Here is a 17,863-nt window from a genome sequence, read left to right on the forward strand (position 1 = left end):
ATGCGAATGGATTAGAATTTAATTTAAGTTGATATCTCTGTAAAGGTTTCTCACGTACTATGATGAGCATATGTGGAGCTGACAGTAACATTTAATTCCAAAGTGTGCAAAGAAAATCAATAAAATTTATTTTTAAATAAATTGGGGCCTTAAGGCAGCTGTTTAATATATAAAGTTATGGCTCTGAATTTATATTCTCTGGATTTGTCTGGGTCACTGAATTCAGCTAAATATTTCAACATTTAATAAAACCCTACTATATATTATTTTTTAAGGATCTCGGGAGCTGTCATTTAGAGATTTCTCTCTTCATCAAATAATTAAGATCAATGAACTACAGCAGCCAATTTTAAAGTCAGGATAATGCTGGTCATTCTATATTGTTATTTTAAAACAAAAACAAATAAAAATAACCAATGACACATGGATGCTTAAAATCTTCAGCTCTGCCTGCTTACAGGCTCTAATTTAGCCAGTGAAGCCGACTGGATCTAAGGAGGTTGGGGAGGGAAATGAAAGCTCCTCAGAGAAATCACAGAAGAAAACTGCAAAGTTAGAAATCTCTATGAGTTGAGGAGCTGTGGAGAAGATGCAGCTTTCATCCTAAGTGGGTACTTAAAACCAGGTATCGACTCACATTCTGTAGAAGTGAAAAACTGAGTTTTCCTACCTTGGTCCAGCTCAGTACCCGTAGTCCACTTAGCAGTCCTTAGAGAAGTGAAGTCCAAGGCCGAGGGTAAAAGAGCGTAGGAATGCAAGAAGTGGTTGTCCCATGGGACTTTCCACCTCCAGTGGACATCCTGGTAAGGAAGGTCCATTTAAAAGGGGAAGGAAATACTTTTGTAGTAGCTTGCGTTTAGACAAATTTATAATGACCACCTGAAAGTTGTTGGAAAACATGAAAAGGTAAGTGTCGTTCCAGGAGGAAATCACTGAAGGTGGGTTTGCAGGCCTTTTGCTCCACACGTCAAGCGTGGGAGCGGCTGTGGAAACAGCTCCTTGCGGGGAAGATGTAGGTCTGGCTGCCTGCAGACAAGTAAAAAATTGCAGGATCATGTGATAAATTGTACTTGTGCCACAAATGTCATTATATTTTATAGCAATACGGCTTATTTTGGGTTATAGTATTTTATGCTTGAGATTTTTCATGTTTAGATGTGAGAAGCTGCCTGCAGCATTGCAGAGGTATGAAAACCCCAAGGTGTAGGTAGAGCTGTTCTTACCAGCACAATTTTTTTTTAATGTACTGTGTGCTCTTTTTGGATTTTTGTGGAGAGAAGACAGAGTTTAATGTGACCAAGAGATTCTAGCAGAAAAACAGAAGTGGGACGAGGTTTGCGACTACTGATAGTCTACAAGGGCAATCTTGTCTTTGCCTTTTGCTAGAACTGTTCTTCAAACCAATGCTGCGGCAGTTCTTCCATTAGCCCAGTGAGACAACTGCAAGATATAATATTGATTAGACATAAAAGAGAGAGCATGGCCCATAGTCCTGCGGTTGTAGGTAGACGAATCCTGCTGTTCCTAGTGCTAATGGCTAAATTATGACCTCAGCCCTGTCAGCCCGAATCTGGCCCTGCTGGAACCAATAATGCAGTTGGAGCTGAGCTATATTTTGCCTTTCATCTCCATTAGGTCTGGGGGTTGACAGTACAGAGTAGGAATTGGCAGTTTGCCTCGGAGTACAGAGATGGCCAAAAGTATGAAAATACGATCTTGTTGTTCACTCAAACAAACGTCTGCCACAGGCTACTGAATCTTATCACACTTGTTTTGCTTATGAAATGTTGTTTGAACTGCAGTGATTACTCAGCCACTCTTTTATTTCCATTCATATTTTATCTATATCCTTCCCAAAGGAGGAGGGGAGTTATTTTATGCTTAATTAAGTGTAAATAAGTGATTTCCTGGTGGGCTTTTTTTGGTTTTAGTTTTCTGGGCTTTTATTTGTTTATTTACATGTCTGCTTTTGGTTTGTGCTAGAAAACTGATCTATGGAGGGACTGGCCTCTTTTAAATAAGTGAAAGCTTGATCAAAGCACCAATCAATACATGCACGCAGTTCCTGGGTGCTAAGTAAACTAATGAAGTGCTATGCGTACTCTGCCAATAAAAGGTGAAACATGGTTCCTATTTTCCTAATATTACTCTTGGAGCTTTGCAGCTGGAATTAAACTGCCACTTTTCTTGTAAATTGAGTTGTAAAGTGCTTGTGCCAAAATGACAAGGAGTTGCTTGAGAAGTTGGATGAATGCAAGCCTTCCTTTGGCCAAATTACTGGAAGCCCAAGTTTAAGTGTATTGTGAGGGTGAAGAATGTATCTGTTGTCGTGTTTGCTGGGTAATGTGGGCTGTGTTGGCCATGAGCCACTGAACTCCGAAAGGGATTACGTAGGGTTGAGATTTATACAGGAACTGGAGTCTGCAGAGAGGTTGACAGAGAAGGTACAACAGAAATTGGAGACCTCTTCACTGCTCTTTTCTGACACTTTTTAATCATTTTGTTTCCGGCAAAAAGATTGTGAATTCTTAAGGTTGCCGTCTTAGAGAAACACGGAAAGCAGCCACAGACTGCTTGGATATAGATGTGTCCTGTAAGAACTAATATGGTATTATATACAAAGCCTTTTTATCTTCTTACTGATTATCCCAGATAGTATTAAAATGGGAAAAAAAAAAATTACAAATTCCTTTATCTTTTTATGCTCTGCCTCGTTATTCCTAAATTCTTAACAGTAATTTTTTTGTTTGGGTTTTTTTTGTTCTGTATCTGGAAGTCCAGCAGATGACCCCCTCTTGCCCCTGTCTAGATTTAGTGGATAAGCACATTCATCTCTTTCACCAGAAGTAGTTCACTTACATGAAGATTTTGATCCTTGTTTTTTGCAACCTCTCACTTCTGTATAGTCAAGTGACTGTACAGGAGTGTTAGCTTTCATTTTTAATACAAAAGAACTAGTTTCCTGGCCTTCTGCTTAGAAATATATCTGCAGTGCACTTTTAAATTATGTCTTTTGATAATCTCACTGTAATAATTCCTTCTTATTTTAGCTTTGATGAAAAGTCTATAATAGTTCTACAGGCATTAGACTATTGCTGTAGTTGGTAGTGGAAATTTAACAGTAATGCTCCAACATTTAAAAATATTCACTTCTGCGAGTTTTTGGAAAAATAAGTGAAGGCTAACAAAAATGGCTTTCATATTTTTTGCGTTATTAATAAAAGCAGGCATGTATATATTCAAGGTATTTCATAGTCGTAATGCTACGGCTTTTCTTGCTGCACAGCTCATGGCAGATCCTTTGGGTTGTTGTGGGCTCTGTGTTCTCTGCAGCGTAGTGATCCTTTCAGCAGCCTTTGTGGAAGATGATTCCTTTGCGCGTTCTCTGGCTGGCACGTGGTAATGGTGGAACGTGGCTGCTTTTTCTTATGAAATCACTGGGGCATTAGGTGCTTGGGGTAAGTTTTAGGAATTGCAGTGTACTGTGCTCTTTGTCAAGCAGCAAGGAGCTATCAATAGATAGAATTGCTGTGCACGGAGAGGAGGTTAGTAACAATATTATCACTGCTTTTAAAAAAAAAAGATTAATGTCATTATCAATGATGTCAATTTTTATTTCCATTCTTCTATGCATCTGTGGGCTTAAGACTGTTGAAGGTTAAATCCGTCCAATGTAAGGTCTTGGACGTAATCAGAGTTTGAAATAGCTAACTACAGTGACTGGAGCTGACTGCATTTTGGTTGAGTGTTACCATATTAGCAGAAAATGATGGAAATGCCTTTTTTTTCCTAAGGTAACATAGATTTAGTACTCTTTCTAGGTTCCTGTTTCTCTTTGCTGGGTTGGGAAGAAGCCTAGAGGACTGATGTAGGTGTTTCTCATAGGTAGCTTAGGTGAGGCTGGACCCCAGCTTGCTATCTGTGAAATGAGGCTGAGGCAATACAATTGCTTTTGGCTGTGGGGCACCCTCACTGCTTGGGCTATAGAAAAGCATAGATTTGGTCGCTCTCAGCGAGCAGTTCCCCACTCAACAGAACGGAATAACTGCTGCCTACTTAGTACAGCACTGACGTGACTGCGAACGGCTGGCACTTCAACATGGAAAATGCTGTATTTGTGTGAAGTATTTGTTGTATTTTTTTTCCCTTGAACGTTTTTATCCCTTAAATCTAGACATTAGTATCTCTCTACAGTCCAAATGGGTAGTTTTCTGTCTATATATGTATTTGTTTCAAAAAGACTATTGCATATGGTGACCTGATGGAAAAATAAGTTGCACTATGCCATCTTCTGAGACTAGTGTTAGTGTTCTGGGTACCAGCAAGCCCAAGTCGTAAGTCTTTGGTAAAAGTCACATTGTTTGGGACACATGAGAATAGGGTTGAACAGAGTGGTGGAAGAGAGACCCTAGGGAATGGTTCTGTCCTGGCAGGCGTGTGAAGCAAATGGCATAACAAATCTTTTTTCTCATACTACTATAAGACATCATATTGTTGAAATACACATTTGTGCTTTTAAAGTTATTTTTTTAAGCCATTGCATTTTCCTGACTTCTTTGTGAAACATTACTCTGTGCAAACAGGTGTTGGAAAGAGAAAAAAGTGGTTTGTGTAGTTATCTAACTGTTATCACTATAATTATGAATGGAGAACTAAGCCCGAGTAAAAAGAAAGGGAATAACATGGGACGTGGTTATAACATATGTCACTTCCTAATTTGTATACTTAGTTGTTTAGTTTCCTGCTTGCTGATTATGTTTCTAAACGGTGTCTTTATTATTAAGGAAAACTATGAAAAGCTACCCTGTGCTATTTAATTTACTGGGATGTGCTGCTACTTAAACTATTTCAATTAAAATTTAGTACGATATTTTTGTCCAATTGTTTTTAACTGTTTTACCTAAGGTAGCACAATTTACTTTTGTCCAACATAAAAGCAGAAGTCATGACTTGATTCAAAAACTACAAAATAGATAACATTAATTTTATATTAAAATTTCTCTGTTTTGTTCATATGGAAACATTATAGGAGTAAGTTTTATAGTTCTTAATATGTTAAATGCCCTTATGGGTTAATGCTGGTTAATAACTGAACAGAAGGTGTACGAGGGTAATTAAAAGTCAAATCTTATGTGTTCAAAAACCATGTTACCAGTTTCCTAACAAAGGAATGTAACAGATGTTTTTGCATTCAGACTTTTATCTTGATAGGTGACACATCATTATCAACAACTGTTGATTAAGAGCATTTAATACCCTGGGGACATGATGTTGTAGAGGTGAACAAGCCTTCATTGAAACACGCTTACATCTGTGTGTGTTTAATGTGTGTTTAAAATTTAAAAGCTGTTATCTGAGTTATTAGGACTTTTTTTTTTTCTTTCTTTTTTCTCCTTCTCTTTTTTCTCCCCAGAAAAAGCACATGCATTCATTTGCATGAAATACCAGCACTGGAAAATGTTACGTAAAGTCAGCTGATCTTGGCTAGTTTCATAAAACTAAATGTCCCATTTAACTTCCCACACCATCTCTAAGTCTTTTATGTTTGCAAGTTATCATGAACTTGGAAAATAATCAGGAGTTTCTTGTGTACTTTGTTCCTTTCTGTAGATGTTAAATTTAAAGTATTTTCTATGGCTTTCTCTTGCTTTCAGATGCATGGATGTGAGTCATCACATATTTTCTTAATTTTGATACGGTGCAAATAAATAATGATCAGTAGCTAATCTTGTAAATTGAACCAAAGTGCACGACCTTGCATTTTCTCAATGAAAGTCCTAAGCCTAGAAAATGTAGAATGTATTTCAAGAGCTGCCTTCACTTTGGTAGGGCGTAAGCATGTTGCCTTGTTGACAGAAAATCACACACAGTAAATTTGTCACAATTTAAGTTCTGGACTCTGTGGCACTTTCAGTTCTTTCTAATGGCAGGTCCATAATGGGTGTTGGGATATACAGCGAGGTAGAGGGGATAGCCAGACAGTGCTTTGTGAGAAACACTGCAGCTCAGGGAATTGGTTTTGATCATCTTCAGTTATTGAAGGAAAAAAAAGTGTATTTTATTTTGAAAGCTGCTTTTTAAAAAGATGCTTTATAAAATTACTGCTTTTTATGAAGCATTGGTTTGCTATTATGCTGAACTCCTCGTGTCTGTTATGCGTTTTTGCTTATACAAGGCATTTAAGAAAGCAATATATGACTTGGTTGCTGCCTATAAATTCAAATAAATCCTCAGCTGAACTGTTTAGGGGCAATAGAGACAGACTTTTGGGGGAAGCAGGACTTCATTACATTCCTGAATGCATTTAGATACATTCAAACAATGTTAAAAGTTTTGTTTAAACTGACAAATGCTGGAATATCTCTGAGTCAAAGCAGCAATTAGGGCAAATAGACTGTGCAGATAGAGATGTGAATCCCTGCAGATTCAGATAAAATCCAGTTTTATGGCCCCATATACTGGTATACAACTTTCTGACCTCATGCAGATGGAAAATGATGCCGGAAAATGAGTTCTGACGCTAGTTCCCACACCCACTGGATACGGGACATGGGAAACTTGCCTGCGAAAAGCCAGGCAAGCACTGAGCTCTGCCTGGAGATGGGCGCACGCGTGTGAGATGCTGAGACCCGTCTCAGCCCTGATGTGCTGCTTGTCTCTGGCTGCAAAGGGGCTTTCTCAGGCAGGAACTGTTCTGAACAGCGCGGGACCCAGAGGGCGGGAATGCTTTTTTTAATGCGATGGATGCAAGTTCTTTAGCTGGGTGACTCTGGGATAAGTAATGGAAGATAACTAGCTCTACAGTGATGAGAGGGGGAAATGGAAAGAATTGCCCAAACTATCGGTGGCTTTTCTCTCCCTTTGATGCTGGAGTACAGGGTGCCTTACCTGCTTATCTACCTAAGAAATCAGAGGGGGGGAAAAAATCTCAGTAATAAGTGTTGAATTATTTGTGGGTGTGACTTGAGAAGCTGGCAGGAAATACTTTCTTGAAGGGTGAGAGCAGATGAGCAGTGAGGACAGGAGACATTCCTTTTTCACTTGCCTAACATCTACAATTTCTAACCCCTTATAACCTTTGAGGTTGCCTTTCACGACTCATAGAGGCATTATGCTGGCAAAACACCGCTGTATTCAGACTGCAGATTTTCAAGTAAAACGGTAAAATCCGTGTTTGAGTTATTAAGAGCAAAGTGTACATGCAGATGCGTAGTACATTCCTGTAGAGTTCATGCAGCTGGCTGAGTCTGTAGCGTGTGAATGCGGGTACTTGTGCCTCTCTCATGTGTGAGAGTAATTCAGCATCCAAACTGCAGTGAGCACCCTCAGCCCTATAGCCCTAATGTCATGTAGGCAGCTATGACTACAGCAAGGAAAGGGCGCTGTGGATAGCCGTTTCTCATTCATAATAGGCCAGGGTTCTATAAAAGCAAATGTGAAATTCGTATTTTTCTTCTGATGTCGAGATATGAACCTGATCTTCACATCCTGCTGGAATAACTCTAATTTCCCAATTTAGGAGAGTGAATTCTGCCCAGGCTTTTCACACCAGCAGATTTGTTGCTAATTCCCTGCCTGTGGCCCTTGTGAAATGTAGTGAAGGTTTGCTGGGGGGGCGTGCAGGCATTGTCATGGTTGGAGTGGACTGACTGCCTCCAGACCCTGCCCAGGCTCCCCCCTTGAAGAGCTGTTGGACAGTGTCTACTTATTTGTGCCTTAGTGGCCAAATGTTATTCCATTGAGGCTAACTGGATGATTGGCATGTCAGATTCACTCAGGAAAAAATAGATCTTTCATCTTGACCTAAGGGGCTGTCGGAGTCCCTAATCAAAGGAAATTGCTTCTGCCTTAATGGACAGTAAAATAAAAGCTTTTGGGTCTAGTATCATCTCGCAGCAAGGATTCTTCAGAAATCCTGCTTCAGCATCCCTTAATTGTGCCTTTAGACTTTCCTCCTGAAGTGCTTACCTGGAAGAGTTAAATTAATCACCAAGTCACGGTGCCGTAGCTGTTTTCCTGTTGTTTTTCTTGTGCTGTGAGATGCTCAGCTGACTGGACAAGCTTGGCATCTTGAAATCTGAAACTGTCTCTTGGCATTTTTTTATTGCTTTGAAATGTTGGTTAACATTTAGTACGTAGTATTAAACATTACTATACCCTGGGTGTTCTGAAAATTGATAAACCCAGTAAGAGAAATGCATGGCAGGTGAGCTTTCAAATAATGGTTTCTCAGAAACATTAAATGTATTTTATATGTACTGGAGACTGGTTTTTCACATGGTAAAACTGACTGAGAATGATTTGGTTGAAATACCTGTTTAACTGCAAGTCTTTGTTAGTAATACATCTTCATGTAAGTTTAAGTTAAAAATTATTTCAGATTTGAATGAAGTCGGTTTTAACTGACCCAAAGGGCAAACTTCCACTCCAAATATTTGTACAAGAAATGTACATACTCCTCTCTTTCATTAACTGAGAAATTATGGAAAGCAACAGTTGGAAGTACAATTCTGAAATTTTCCTTTTATATATCTATTTGTTAATTTTCTTCCTCTCCGTCACACTAAAACTCTATGCAACAAGTAGTAAATTAGTTGGCTCCGCTAAATATTATTTCTTCCTAAAAATATTGAGTAGGCTTCTTTCATATTAAATATGAATGTTAAGAACTTGGCTATGAAATATTTACCCACTATTATATTAAGAGCATTATACTAGCATCTTTAGGTTTTTTTCAAAAAGTTGTTTTTCATCTCAAACTTGCTTTCTTTTTTAAAGAGGTGAGTTGAATATCCAATTAGCTTCAGTGATGTGAAGTTCATGTCTTGTTTCTTAGTAGTGAAATATTTTTGGAAGGTTCTACTTCCAGCAGATTGCATTAATATACATTACAATTATCTTACTAATAGTTACAAAACTGCTGAATTCTATACATGATCTTGAGTAATTGAGGAATCAGAGGGATGTGCTGCTGTTGTATTCTTTCAGGAAAAGCACATAAATTTTATACGTTTCCATACATCTTTTTATGACAGATCAAAGTCAGACTGTGATTCCAGTAATGCAAATAATATCTTTCAGCCTTGCCTGAATCAGAGTTGTTTTTCAGATCTGCCAGCTCCTACATTGCTCATCTTGGACACTGAGTTGATTTCCCAGAATCTAAACATCTGTCAGAAAAACCCAAGTGTGGAAGGAAGGACTTCAGTAATGCAGTGTGCGTGAATCTCATCCCACAGTTCATTCATTCACGTGATCCTTCCCGTTGCTTTTCAATGAGGGTCTGTGCATTGAAGGTCCACGTAAGGCGGTGGTCGCTATTCTTTTATTCATAAATTAAATTTGGAGCTTTTCAGTTACTGAGAACGCAGCAGTCTGTAGCAAGGGATATGGCACAGTAGGGTGAAACAGCTGCCTTCCTCTCCCTTTCCCATCTTGTGACATATTCTGAAGACCAAAAGGTCATAACTACTTTTAGGCCAATCTTCCAAAGCACTCGGGAAAATGTGAGCCAAAGAAGGGAGCTCTTTAAGCTGTATATTCTACTATTATTCCTTTTATTTATGTAGCATGGGAAGTCCAGTCCTAGTGCTCGTGCCTTGAAAGGCAAGCTAGTAAATACTAAAGATTTATAAATTATAGGTTTCTTGGATGTGATTTTTTGAGTTAATAAAGCATCAGTATTAATTTCTGTGTTCTCCATAAGTGCGCAGACATATTTATGCAGACAATCAGAGCTACATGGGATATCAGCCATGCTATTTATCCTATAGAGAGATGGCGCTTTTCTGCCTTGTCTTTTTTACTAACGCAGTTCAGCAATGAGCCCTAAGCATCGATCAGATAGAGCAAATAAGAATCAATTATGTTTTATGAGGTTAAATGGACCATAATGAAAAGTCTGTTGATATAGCACATATTTATTATAATTAATCTACCTAAAAATGAATGATACTGATATAAAAATAATGTTAGCAATATCAGTGTGACCTGAATACTAAACTCCTTTTGAGGTCATACCATTGTACCTGCTCATCTCAGGCAGGGCAAGCAGGGATGGAATAGTTGTATGGTGTATTCACAAGGTCTGATTAGGATTTTTGTATTTATGTGGTTATTCATTAGAGAACCCAGCAGGAACTGCCCCAAATTTTTGCAGCAAGGGTTCTGTGAATTCTACAACATTTCTATCCACAAGATAACATGCAAAGAAAGCTCATCAGGAAACATGCCAGGTAATTTCATTGCTCTGGTAAGTAAGAGATGTTCGTTCTGTAAGGGTTCTGAGGCTTTGAATCTGTTTCATTTTTCATCCGACAGCTCCAAGTAACTTTACAGTTCCAAGTTTCTCGGTTAGCAGTAGCTTAATTTTAAAATATGTTGAGCTGTTCTCCCTTTCACTCTTTTCAATCAGATTTATAGGTGATAGGAGCCTCTGGAAATAGGACACGTGTTTGCCAAATTCCACGTTCTTCCTGACCTGTAAGTTACACTAATGGCCACCAGGAACTGTGCACTTAGCAGAAGAGCAAACTAATTTGATTTCATGTGCTGTAAAAATGCAAACCAAGCATAGCTATAACGATAATAATGCAAAGTGTAACAGTAATATTGTATTACACTAACCCTTTGACCCAGTGGCATTTAAATCTTAAATATTTATGTATTAATGTTCTTTCAGAGGTTTCCTTCAATATTGGAAAGCGATGTGTTCAGGGGAGGAGTTTGGGCATGTTTTTGTCTTAAGTGAGGAGAAACGTTTACTGCAGAATTTCATGCTGCTTCTAACTACCTACCAGCTAGTGATTATATTTAAGCGTTGATGCTGTTGCACTACTGAGAAAATAAATGTTTAATTCTGGGTTTTTTTTTAATTTGTCTGTAAAGCGAACTGATACTTTATAGATCTTTTTCTTGCTTCCTTTTCTAAATTAAAATTTAATTACAAATTCACATTCCAGAGTTTGTCATCTTTTAGCATTAGTTTTTCCTTTTTAAACTGTAACCACAAATTTTACATAAGGACAAAACAATTGCCCTTTAATTTCAGATTACAGATTTTTGTCATTATGATTGACTTGAACGTACTAAAAACCAGTGAGATTTGAAGACGCTTTGATGTTTGTATTTTCTCTTAGAATGGTGCATAAAACAATAGACAATTTTCATTCTTTTGTTCATATCCTTAACATTAAATCAAGACTAGAAGCTTAAAGACAAATAAACATTTGTAATCATTCTTTTTTTCTGTTTAACAAATCATTATAGATCTGTGAAGTTCTGAATCATTACAGGAGTTGGCAGAGTATACAGTCAGAATGACTTCTGCAAGGCAGAACATAACGGAGTTTCTTAAGCAAAATGCATAAAGATGTGGGAGTCCCACATTGATCTGATTTTTCTTAGAATTATGTTTAGTTAAGCTGTTGGTCACTTTATCATTTATTCAATAAACACTGTTTATTAGCATTGGTTTTTCAGTTACTCTACCTCTGTATACTGTTACAGTTTCTCTTTATCTTGGTTAGATTTTTCTTAGTATCTGCGTAATCATCCTGAGAAAAGATATCCTTAGCCCATTTGGTCCCCACCAGTATGTAACAAAAGGGCTTCCTGGAAACTCAGGGCATGATTGCACGAGGAAACGCCCAGGTAAAGTCATCTGCTCTATGTTTTATTATATTTGCAGCCTAGACACGAGGTGTGTTTAGAAAGCAGTGAAGGAGGACCTGCTTGCTTCGCACTTGGCCTCGGAAAAGATTGCAAGCACTGGCAGCTGACGTTTTCCAAGTTCACACCCTCACTCACCTTTTGTTAGTGTTTTGTGTGTCCCTGTTTGAGGTTTACTTTGGGTGGACACGTCTGACCCTTTGCTGCCTGTAGTCTCTTGCCTTTTATGCCTTGTTCCCCAAAGCAAGTCTTTGGTTCTGCCATAGCTAATTCGGGCACATATTGCAGAGTAATTGCCCGCTTGAAGCACTGTTCCTGCTTTGCTGGATGCTTGGTGGATGCACTTTCTTTTGGAGACTTAATAAATGAATAAACAACTGAAAAACCCTTGTAGCACACAGGGAAGAGGACTGCGTGGAAGGGCACAGTGCAGCTTCTAACCAACAGCTTTGTGTTATTACCTGCTAAATGTACTGTTGGAATGGAACATGTTGCATGCAAAAAAATTGACTCTCCTCTAATAGTCTGATAATAAACAGACTCTTAAGAGGTAGCTTATTCCTATAGTGTAATAAGTTAATCTTGTTAGCGTGAGTTTTATCTAGCTTCATAATTACTGAATCAGGTGATTTCCTCTTGGATGCTCCTGTTCCTCCTGTTCCGTGCATGGTCTGCAATAACTTTCCCTGTGCTTTAAACTAGAGCTAGAAGATACTGAACAGTTGTAGCCCCTTTCTGCACAATTCAGAGCTGCAGAAGTCTGTAGGGGGAGTTCAGGACTCTAGTCCTGAAATGGGCTGTGCCCTGTTACCTTTTAATGACATGCAAGATAAGTAATTAATTTTTTGCAGTATAGAGGTGTCTAGTCCTTATGGCTGGATTCATGGTGGTGCATTGTGACTGTCCTAGGATCCTGTGTGCGGAGAGCAGCTGTGGTGCTCCTCCGGAGGAAGCGGCTCAGCCTGACACAGGGCAGGGAGGCTTGTTGCCTTCCGTTCTGCTTGGGCTGCAGCTGCTTTCAAACCCCAATCTGTGACTTTTTTTTTTTTTTTAAGTTTAAATAAAAAGCAGCGATGAAATTTTATTGGAAGCATTAGATTTCTCTGCATTACTGCAATGGAAAATAACTACCAAGAAGATCAGACCGGGCAGCCAGGCCGTGATTCTCAATTGCAATGCATGGCTTTTCATCTTCATTTTTAAAAGCTAGATTAAGCCATTAAAATGTATATTTTAATTTTATCAAGAGTGCTAGTCGCAATTAAAGAGCCACTGAAGGTCAGTAGTAAAAGGCTTGGAAGGGTGGGAGCTGACAGCTGGGAATGTCAAGATTATAGCTTCCTGCAGTAAAACTGTGGACATTTGAAATGAGTGTAAATAAAAACTTACTCTTGGTAGACCTCTTTCAAGCTAGGATGTTCGATTCCTCCCTGGAGAGCTCATTATCTCTTGAGTGTGCTCATCTTTACATGGGCTTCTTTTTGACTTGGGGATGTATCTTGGGCTGTTCGCAGCTGCCTTGCAGTGCTCAGCCAGCGTGTGAAGGATTGTACGTGTGGTGTGCTGTACGAAATCTTGGCAGAGTCTTTTCCTACTCCTGTTAATCTGATAGGAACCTGTGGCTGTGACAGTCTTCAGAAGGTGGTGAAGAGTGAGCTGCCAGCTGGGAGCTTTAATAACCGTTGTCGGGAGCATCCCACAAGAGGGAAGATAGATGGATTTTGTTTGTCTGTATCTTTATTTCTGTGGGGAGGGGCAAGCAGCGAAAGCCTCTTTTAATCTCATAATTTCCTCCTTTAATTTTTCCCCAGCATTTAAAATGAGCAAACAGAAATGAGTAAAAGATGGCTGACTGCCCTCAGGGGTGTTGTGGTAATGTCCCTCCTTGGGCTACTGCAGCTACAGAGGAGCTTTGTTTGGGAAGATAATTGATATTTTCAATTGTGGTTACATCTACAGCAGTGAGGACCTGTAATATCTGTTCAATCCCTGTGCTGTCCCGCACAGCTGGCTCCTTGGAGAAGAGGCTTTTGTGTGATAAACAGCAATAATATCAATCTGCAGATAATCATATAACAACCCCCCCCCCCCCCCCAAAAAAAAAAAAGCAGCAGTAGCAGTGTGTCATCTGCATTTCTTTTAAAAGACAAAACAATGATCTTGAACAAACACAGCAGAAAAGGAGAGGCTGCCTCCACTCGTTTTTTGTTGCTCTCAGCGTTTCCAAAGAGTGAGAGAATTTCTTGATGATTGGTTTGAGAACCTGGAGAATTGTGCTGAAATCCTGATTAACACACAAGTTTTTCAAGCCTCTCCAGGGCTTTCAGCATGAAAGGAATTGGCATTTGCAAGAGAAAGAATCATTGTTTAAATAGCAATGTGAAATATCTTATTTATCTTATCATTTTCCCTGCCTTCATGATTAAGGTGAATGCATGAAGCTTGCAGTCTTCGTTTCTCAGTGCGCTCTGAGCTTTATATGAAAAATGAACAGCTGAGGCATTCTTTCCTTTTCAAATTTTGGTGATGGAAGAAGTGGTCTTAATTCTGTAATTCTATGATTGTTTTTCAGTAAAAGGAAATTAATTTTCCAGCAAGAAAACTGAAGTTACTGGGAATACATTAGAAAGTACATAGGATGACACTGTCACTGTTTTGATTTAGCATTATATACCCTAACATCTGCAACTAAGGGAACAATAGAGCAAATCTTATGCAATGACATTGAACTGCAGCCAATTCTGTTTGCATTTACTACCCCTAGCTGAATAGCAAAAAATAATTGCAGCCAATTCCTGAATTAATGTTCCTGTGCCTCTGTGGATTAGAAAATATGTGGGAAAATAAAATACAGTAAACTGTTCATCTACTGGAGTTAATTCTAATAAATCCAGAAGCCAAGAAGTAAAGTCAAGTTAGGGCAGAAATTTTTAATAAATATTTCTGTTCAGTAAATCGGATGATGTATTCGTATTAGATGTTGGTGATTAGCTATGTACCATCACACTGACAAGTAGGCATGGTATTGGACAGAAGGTATGAAAATCAATCATTTTTATATCAGTGCGGACAGATAACTTGTATCCAAGGGTTCTTGTGGAGCTGATGAGTTGATTTCCACTAAGGATGAGTGCTGCTGAGTTGTTTTGAAGGAGATGCATACCTAGCTGAGAGGCAAGATGTAAGACTACTCCCTCCTATTCCGAGGCTCTTGTCTCTCCAGCTCTGTGGGAGTGGAGGTCCAGTGTTTCAGGTTCAGAGTTCGGTGACCAGAAATTAGGTATAAAACTCCATACCTTTTAAGTGCAACAATGTAGGCGTTGTTGTTTGAGTCTGGACTTTAATTGCAACTAACCTCAAGTCCTATAAAACTCTCAAGTCTCGGGGGAATTCTGGATGGCCTCCTGTGGTGGTTGTGCAGGAGAATGATAGTATTGTTTTAAAAGTTGGGAATACGATTCATGGATTACTTTTCTTTTTCCTTCTCTTCTTTCCATTTTGTGAATTGTTGCTGTAATGTGAAATTTTAAATCAGAAGAGAACCCTATAGTGTACTTTCTCTTCCTTACTACAGAACAACAGAATTTTAATAAATTTTACAGTGAAACTGTATGTTGAAAACCACTTTAAATGTAATTACTAAAAATAATTGTCTTTTGAACTGTGCGCTGTGCGCAGGACTAAGCAGTAACACAGGAGTCCTTCATTTGCATTTGTAATTCATGTTGCTGTAATTGCACCAGAATAAAATCTAAAGCTTTCAATGTCTGCCTCTTCCTGTCCCTTAAATCTTTGTGAATAAATGTGACATTCTTACCCTGATGACAAAGGTACAGACTCACTTGATTACATATTTTAAAGCTTGTGGTTAGATCAATATTTCACAGCTCTGTGTAGTGTACATAGGATGTCGTAGGTACTTAGTCTCTTTGAAAGCCAGCAATTAGAGTGATACGGACTTTAAAGGTGTGTTCAGAAAAATCATCTTCTAATCAGGTGTGCTGGCTGATAGTGGTTGTGTTCTAGGTCAAGGCATTAACTAATGCTTAGTGGGCATGCTGCAGCTGTTGAAACAATATGAATTTGGTTGGTGGAGACATGCCAAGTGAGACTTGCATCTCCTTATTATGCTTCAGGAACTGTAGCTTTCAACAAGCCTCCTGCCCTGCAGTGGCTCAGATCATTGCATTGCTATGTCATGCTGAATAATTCGCAGCATTTAGCACTTAAATTGGCTCATTGCAGACAATCCAATTAGAATAAAGTCTATTTATCATTTTGGAACCTTGGGATGAAATAGAGTGTTTAAGCGATGAGCGTGCCGTACAGCGGCCTGCGCTTCCTGTAGCTTTCCCCTGGTCTTGCAGGTCTTGTGTGCTGTGCTGACATGGTGCCTGATGCTTACGGAGGGAAGCTCCCGCTCAGCCCTTGGTTGCAAGCTGCATGTTCATCTGAAGATGTATGGGAAACCCACAGTCTCGAGAGAGACCTGCGGTGCTTCATCTTTTTGTCTGTTCATATGTAAAACTTTCTAAGCATTTTTCTTTTTGTCGAGGCAGACAAATTAAAATAACTGGCACTGTGATGTGAGCACTACGGCTGGTGAAATGTGGCATGGCTCTGCTGGCTTGGGCTAAGCTGGGCTGTTTCCCATCCCAGGCTCAGGAAGCCACGCGTTCTGCTGTGAATTTTGCTGTTGACCTTCTGCTCAGACTTTGAAAGTCAACAGAGCCCAGGTTTGAAAGAGATGCAGTAAGGTGTGTAGGGGGATTCACAAACCACCTGAATGATTTGGGCATTTAAATCCCATGGACTACTTGGAAACAGTGCCTGAGCTACAGAGGTGCACTTGAAATCCCAACTGATTGTGAGTCTGTACCGTTGGGCATCTATGCTGGCCCTTTAGCTTCTCTCTGCTTCAGGATGTGTTTTTTGGTTGTATTTATTGGTGACAAATTGGGTACGAGTGGTTTTTACCCCTCCTCCCCCAGCTTGTACCCAGCCATGTGCATTCCTCTTGTGCCAGTTTTTGAGCTATGCAATGAACTGATTTGGGAACTGTCCCAAGTTAAAAATAACTCTTCGTCAAACTTCAGCAGATGATGTAGCTAACACATTCAGGTATTTTTGCTTGTATTTAGTAGAAAAACTGTAATAAGGTAGATGGAAGGCCATATATGAGCAAGCGCCTATGTTGAAGTGTTGTATATAAGGTAAAACACTGACGAGAGAATAATACATGACTATTACATTATAATACTAATATTGATTCCTAATGCTTAGATAAGTCTCTTGGCACTCAGGATGCTTCAGCAAGAGGAGATAAGGGCCAAATCCATTAGCTCTGGTGAGATTTGGATCTGCTTACCTTTGGATTTCATGGTCAGGCACTTGCATCCTGAGCAGCCGTTGCACTGGGTTAAATACTGCTGTGCAGAGCCGGGGGAGCAGGGACACGAGGAGCTTGTAACAAAAAGAGAAGGGAGTTCGGCAATGAGAGCATGTTTCAAGCGGGGAGATCAGATGTGTGTTCTGTATATCATTCATCTGGTTGAAAGGTTTTTCTTTACGTACCTTAGATCTATCTGTGTATCTAAACATACATGCATATGTATTTTCTCAGCCCTGAAAAATGTAGGCTGGGATAGATTTTTGTGGTGCTTTGTATTTAAGCATTTTCCTTATTCTTCGGTGACATTAAAGAAATTGTCCACAGAATAACAGTAAGCACATTAATCTTCCTATCCAAGAAGGTATTTCATGCGCAGTGTTTGGCATGCAATAGCTGCATATTACCAAAACCACTTTGATAATAAAATCCTTTTTCTATTTAAAAAAAAAAAAAGCCAAGTGTATTTATTGCATGACACTTATACACTGTGACATATTGAAAAGTAGTATTTTAATATACTAATTAAAAAGATGCCAAGTCTACATGTTAGAGTACCCCTGAATCTTGTAATTTAGGCAGCTCAAGATTTGTGGATAGAGATAGCTGTTTAATGTGGACAAACTAATTTTGCTGCAGAAGTTAGACTAGTTCTCGTGCCCAGTCTCACGGTATCTGTGGTACCTGAGATGAAGTGCTTTAGCTTTTAAGCCTTAAACACCTAAGTGTAGCTGAAACATGCCTCCTATCCTCTGTTGGTCCATCAGTTGCAAAGGAGTGTTCCATTACATGCAAAAGCTTTTT

At 39.1% G+C, this 17,863-nt stretch overlaps 1 protein-coding gene across 1 annotated transcript in view; it reads left to right on the forward strand.

The window, feature by feature from the left end:
- Positions 1–17,863, forward strand: part of PTPRG (protein tyrosine phosphatase, receptor type, G) — a gene marked incomplete at its 5' end in the record, with an annotated part of 319,745 nt that overhangs the window by 74,153 nt on the left and 227,729 nt on the right. The window lies entirely within an intron of this gene.

Source organism: Pygoscelis adeliae, unplaced genomic scaffold (genome assembly GCF_000699105.1).
Source record: "Pygoscelis adeliae isolate BGI_AS28 unplaced genomic scaffold, ASM69910v1 Scaffold148, whole genome shotgun sequence".
Lineage (NCBI taxonomy): Eukaryota > Metazoa > Chordata > Aves > Sphenisciformes > Spheniscidae > Pygoscelis > Pygoscelis adeliae.